Raw genomic sequence first — 6,458 nt, forward strand, 5'->3', positions numbered from 1 at the left:
GTCGGCAGTGACAGGGCGGCTTGTCTGAGGCCCGGGCGGCTGGAGGCAGGCGGTCTGGGCAGGGGCCCCGCTCCCCCCATCTTCTGGGCTCGGTGCCTGTGGGCTCTCGGGCACGAGGTGCACACCGCACCTGTGAGGCTCGGCTCCGGGCCAGGGAGGGGCGCGCCGTCCCGTCTTTCTGGAAGGGCCGTCTTCGGTGGCTCACCTCCGTCGCTGAGGCTGCTGCTGCGTCACCTGACCACTCTCCACTGCAAAGGAGTCTGGGAAACTGCATATTTTTAGTCGGGTCCACTGCCAAGCCAAATAAAACCAGAATCCTGTCAACAAGGAGGAATGGGTGGGGAGCATATGTGGTCAGGCAGCCAGCAGAGGGCTGAGCGACCGGCCCAGATCACATGTGGCCAGTGTGTGACGCTCTCTCGGTTCGAAGGTGAGGGAGACATTTTTCTTCGCAAAAACCCTTCTGAGGAGATGTTTATCTCTTACCGTTCTGAAGACTTCACCCACAGCCTCATTATGAAGAAAATGAATATGTTCCTACCAGTTGGAAGCGTAAGGGGTCGGGTTTTGGCCAAGACTTCCCTTAATGTAGGTGGCTTTTTTCTTGTTTCATGGAGAAGGACATGGGGGTCCACTTGGTAGTCGGTGTCAGAGTGAGGTTCAAATGGCAAACCCCTGCTGGCCTCACGGTCCTGGCCGCGGCTGGTGAGGGTGCCACCGGGCCCGGACTCTCCGCAGAATGGGGGTGGGGGTGAGCTGGGGAGGAGGTCCCCCTTCTCAACCATACCCCGGGGGGCGCCACAGCCTCCCTCGTCCTGCTGTGGTCCTCGCACCCCCTCAGACTCCTGGGTGAGCCGGCGGTTTCTGCCAGTGGGCTCTCTGAGCATAGAGCCTGGCCCTGGGAGCAAACTCTTTCTGCTTCTGGCTGAGAGCCTCCTCCTGACCTGGCTGCATACTCAGGCAGCAGGGATCACCCGTGTGCCCAGCTTGTCAAGCCCGGCCTGCACCCGGCGACCCCCTCCTGAGCCCGGTTCCCCACGCAGCACAGAGCAGGATGTCCCTGACGAAGATCCTGTGTCCCCACTCACACAGCACGGACCAGCAGCCCTTCTCACCGTGGCCTTCCCTGGAAATAAGCAGTAAAGGAGATGGGGAAAACACAAGGCAGAAACTACGTCTCAGTGAAGTCGTGGTCCCAAAACAGGACTGTCCGTCAACGGGATCCTATCAGGATAAAAGCCTGCCCTAAAAGCAAAACAAGGAAGCCAGCCCCACCTTAAACTGGAGAATCCTTTTACCCAGTCCTGTAAAGTAGGCAATAAGGGACACGTCTGTTGTCCCGGGGACCCTGCCGTGACACTCAACAAGTTAACTCTTCCGTGTATGGCAATTAGGGTTTGTGTCTTAGGTCCACTTTAAGATTCGGTAAACATTTAATTAACAACCCGTCTCTCTCTTTGGAGTGTTGAAGGGCTTTAGGGCATTCCGGGGAGGAAAAACTCTTCTCGAGAGACTTGCTCACTGAGGTCTGGTCTTAGTGTGCCTTCCTTTCTGGGAAGAGGCCCCAGAGCCACCGAAATTCATCTTCAGACTGGGAGTGCTATCACAGGCGGTCAGTCCGCGCTGTTAGCTGGCCATGCCCTTTCTCTCTCGCAGAGAGAACTCTCAGATGCAAAACTGCATGGCTGATGCAGATGCCCATCAGGAAGGCGTTCAGCTTCAAGTCTCAAGTAGTCCAACCTGCAGGGACCAAAACGGGCACAGGGTCCCCTTTGTCACGTGACAAGGCAGAGACCCTCGGTGGCCGGAGAGAGACAGCTGCCGGCCTCTGCCCTGTCGCTGCTCTACCAGACCTGCTGGTTTCAAACAAAATGCACTTACAATCTTCATCTGCAGGCAGGAGCCTGACATGGGCCGCACTGGGCTGAATCGAGGTGTCAGCAGGGCTGGTTCCTTCTGGAAACGCTAGGGGTGAATCATTGCTCCTCCCAGCTTCTAGAGACACCTGCGTCCCTTGACGTGGGGCCCCTGCGTCTCCTCACCCAAGCCGGCGATGTGGTGTCTTTTTGCCCTCCTTCCGATCACGTCTGTCCCCCCACTGTCCTCTTCTGCCTCCCTCTTCCTTGTAAGGACCCTGGTGGTTACACTGGGCCACTCAGTCATGCAGAGTGCTCTCCCTATGTTAAGAGCAGCTGGTTAGCAACCCTCGTCCCACCTGCAGCCTTGCTTCCCCCTTGCCATATAAGCCAACATTTCCACAGATTCTGGGGGTTGGGATGTGGATGGTTCGGGGGTGAGGTGGGACATCATTCTTTCCACTACATTGCCATTGCCTGTCCTGTTATGGTCTCAGGACAGCTGCTACATCACCGGCCATCATGTCTGCATTCAAAGGAAGAAGGGAGAAGGGCTGCAGGACTGAGCCAGCTGGGTCTGTGTCTTTTAATCAGGGGAGCAAAGGGCTTCCCAGAAGCATCCCCAAAGATCCTGTTTACGGTGGCCAGGGAGAAGGTGGGTGTGAAGACCCTGGCAAGCGTGTCCATCTGCAGGGCTGTTACGGCCCCTTTCCAAGCTCCTGAATGCACTGCAGCAGGTCGTGGTGGACCCGGGCCCAGGAAGCAGGAAGCGGTGGCTTCCAGGGAGTGTGGCTGACACGGGAGTTCTGGAAGGAAACTTGAGGCTCTGGAATAGTGGGCAGGTCCCGGGCTTCGGAATGGGCTGTCCTGGTTCCTAGCACCTTCTTGACTCGAGAACGAGAGAGAATGTGTGCACAGCGCCCGCCGTGTCCAGTTCAGGTCGGTGCTCAGGGCAGCGTGACTGCTGCCCAGGCAGGCGTGGGACCTCTGAGCCAAGAGCGACCGAGGGTGGGTCTGGAGGCGCAGGTACTATTTCGGCATCAAGATGGCAGAGGGAGGGGTGTGGCTTCCCCACCAGGGGCTCCCATTTTGCAGGCCATTTGGTCCTATCCCAAGAGGTCATGCACATGTCGAACCGATTAGAGATTGTGTATTCTACCTGGAAATCTGACGCACGGTTCTGTGTTCCTAGGTGCGTTCTGGGACGCTTTGTTGTTGATTTCTCCCCCAAAACACACTGGCTCTGCCTGAACTCATTCAGCTAACCTAGAGGTAGGGAAAGAGATCTCACAGGTGGCGTGGGTCCCTGGTAGAGGCAGGAGCAGCTGGGGACCCACTGGATACCCCCACGCCGATGGCCACATGCACAAACAGCCTGGCGTTCCTCCAGCCCATTCTGGACACCACGCGCTCAAAACCATCTGGGAAAGAAAACAAGTCCATTCAACTTACACTTTTGAACCCTCATTGGCTGGGTGCTGTGCCGGCATCCTGTGGGGGCCACAGAAAGGGACAGGGTGAGAGCCTGCCCTCTGGGGGGAAGGGGGACACACACACACAGCTCCCAAGTGTTGGGTGTCTGCCCTGTGTGGGCGGCAGACCCCCTGATTGCTGCTGGGTGACTCTGGGCAGGTGACCTAACCTCTCGGAATCTCGATGATGTGGCCTGTGAGGGCCACAGGGAGGATCTCTGCATGGAAGGGTGTGGGAGGGTCCACGCCAAGCGCCCTGACCACTAGTGTTTACTCCTCTGCTTGTTATCCTTTTGGACACACACGAGCAGCTCAGATGCTAGCGTCTGGATAAACCTGGCCAGTGGTGCGGGCCCACAGAACAAGAGTGGAACTCGAGTCCGCTGGGGTCGGGCTCTGGGGTCGGGCTCTGGGCTCTTGCTCTCAGAACGAGCCTCCCGTGATGTGGTTGAGGGTGGCCTCGGGCTCCATGCTTAACTCACTCTGCCCCGTCCCACGTCTTCTCCGGGTCGTGTGTCTGTCTCCTGATGGAAGCCACGGAAGGGGACTGTGAGGCGTGAGGCCCGGGCCTGGCCGGGAGGGCGGACAGGACAGTGCGGCAAGGGCTGCGGCCACTGGTACCCTCCATGCGCACCAGCGGTTACTCTGCACACGAGATCGCAGAAAGCCCCGGGAGAACGCAGAGAAGTACTGTCCACCCGCAGCTCCAGTTTGCAGGTGGGGAAACTGAGACACAGCAGCAAAGCCACTGGCTCAGGGCCCCACAGCCAGTGTGGGGAAGGGGTGGTGTTGGAAAGTCAGCCTGAGGCCTGATGTCGGGAGGAGTGAGATCTGTGACCTGGTCCCAGCACCCCGACCCGACCTGTGACCCCTCCTCCCCCCAGTCCTGTCCCAAAGCTTGGAAGGGAGGGTGAAGGGCACGGGGCAGCTTCCCTGCAGCAAGGTGCTTCGGGGCACCTCTGTCATGTTCCTCCAAGCTCCCCCCAGCTCTCTGTCCCCCGGGGGAGGCGAGAACCTGGGAATTCTCTTATCTCTGCTGAGCAGGATGCGTCCTGTGTTGTGTCCCCACCAAGGTTTCCAAGCTCCGTGATGAGCTTGCAGATTTCTGCGGGCGATTGCTCGGCTGCCCTCCCGCCCAGCTTGGGGGGGAGGTGTGTTTTGTTGGCCAGGCCCCTCACACCGTGGCCGGGCTCCCCGTGTCCCTGGCCTTTTCAGCTGCTCCCGGCCCTCGGATCCTCGGCAGGCCTGTCCCAGCGGACAGCGGTGTGAAATGCAGGGGTGAATTCCTGCCCTTAGCGTTTCCGCCCATTCTTTGTGTAGAGGCCACAGTGGGTTCCCTGCCAGGGAGGGGGCCGTGGGGGACGCCGTGCCCCGCACGGCCCTCGGGGGCGCTGTGCAGGCGGGCGGGGCAGGACAGGTCTGCCTGTCTGGCCCGGGCTGGGTTTCCGACACCCCTTCCCCATCAGTGGCACTTGTGAGAGGCTGTCATCAAGCCGGGAGTGGATGGGCACAGGTAGTCAATCGAGTTCTGCGCTGCAGTGTGGGCAGTGGGTCTGAGTCCCACCTCCAGGGACGGCTGTTTCAGAATGCAGATTCTCAGGCCCAGGGTTCAGAGTCAGCCTGGTTGGGTAGTAGTTTGCGGCAGGCCCCAGGTCATTCTGCTGAGTAGGCACGTTGGGAAGTGCCGGCTGGCAGCTTGTCCCAAGGCTCTGGAGTCGGGCTGAGTCTTAATTCACTGCCGCCACCTGGTCTCTCCTTGTCCTGGAGCTTCTAGGAGCCTCAGTCTCCTCCCCTACTGACTGGGGTTGTTGGAAGGAAAGACTAATTCTTAATTCTTCATTCTTACTGTCATAATGACATTCAAAGACATGACCTTCCTGGCAGTTTCTGGTCATCGCAAGCACCAGATGGCCCACACTGAGCTCAGACGCTTGGAGTCAGAAGCAGAGACCTTGGGTGTTCTGGGCACCCTCTGAGGCCCCATTTCAGGACTGCACTATCTGCACTGCAAATTCCCAAGTGTTGACACCAATACAGGCACTCAACCTCTTTGCTGTCCCCTGGGGTCCAGGGACCCTGAATTGGGGAGCACCAAGCCGTCCCCTGATTGTCAGAGCTGAGGGCACTGGGGCCAGAGAGGGACTGACTCTTCTCAGGACACTGAAAGGTAAGGAAGGGCAGTGAGAAAAACACCCGTGTATCCCACAAGAAGCCGCGGGACAGCGAGACCCCTTGGAGGTGCTCCTGCCAGGTGGGACCTGTGAGCTCCCTTCTGGAAATGTCCGCAGAGGTAGCATCAGGCTGGGCTCCAGAGAGTGGCCACGCCAGGCAGGGGACTTGTGTCACGCCGCAGATCCCTCCTGCGAAGTGTGGGCGTCAGATCGCCCACTTCCCCTCCTTGGAGGGCTCAGGTGCTCAGTGCCCCGTGGCTGACGTGCACTATTGGAGGGTGAGCTGGTGGTGGAGGTTGCTGGTGAGCCCTGTTCCTCAGGTGAGCAAGCTGGAGGGCCGGGGCCTGCTCACCGGCACCAGGATGCCCGCTGATGGGGGCGGCGGCTCGCTTGGCTTTGGGCCTGTGGAGAGACCCTCAGCATGGTCACCTCCACAGAGAGGAGGCCTGACGGGCAGTCTGCTCCTCTGGCAGGATCGGCAGGTTCTCGGGCAAGAGGGGCTCAGACAGGCCTGCTCCCCCGTTTGTCAGCTCCCACCATCCTTCCTGAGAGTCCGTGTGGAGGGGAGCCCGGTGGGATCCTCGGAGGTTTGGGGTCCGTGTCTTCTGTGAACTTTCTACTCTGGCTCAGAGGATTCCCAAATACTCTCTGATTCAGGGTTTCTGTTGAGCCAAAGCAGGAAGCTGTAAGCTGGGAGCTGGTTTTATGTTTATTGACTTATGTTTTCCCAAAGCAGGGGTGCAGTAAAACGTGAAATATGGTGGCCAGACCAAATGGCCTCATGCTGTCCTCCTGAGACTTTTCTGCGGGAGGAACACACACACTCACACACGCTGATCCACATGCACACATACCTGCACACATTCACACACGTGTGCACATCATACACCCTTTCACACCCACCCACGCACACCAACACACGTTCACACACGTGTGCACATCACACACCCTTTCACACC

Source organism: Mirounga leonina, unplaced genomic scaffold (genome assembly GCF_011800145.1).
Source record: "Mirounga leonina isolate KUSES-001 unplaced genomic scaffold, KU_Mleo_1.0 Mir_180, whole genome shotgun sequence".
Classification (NCBI taxonomy): domain Eukaryota; kingdom Metazoa; phylum Chordata; class Mammalia; order Carnivora; family Phocidae; genus Mirounga; species Mirounga leonina.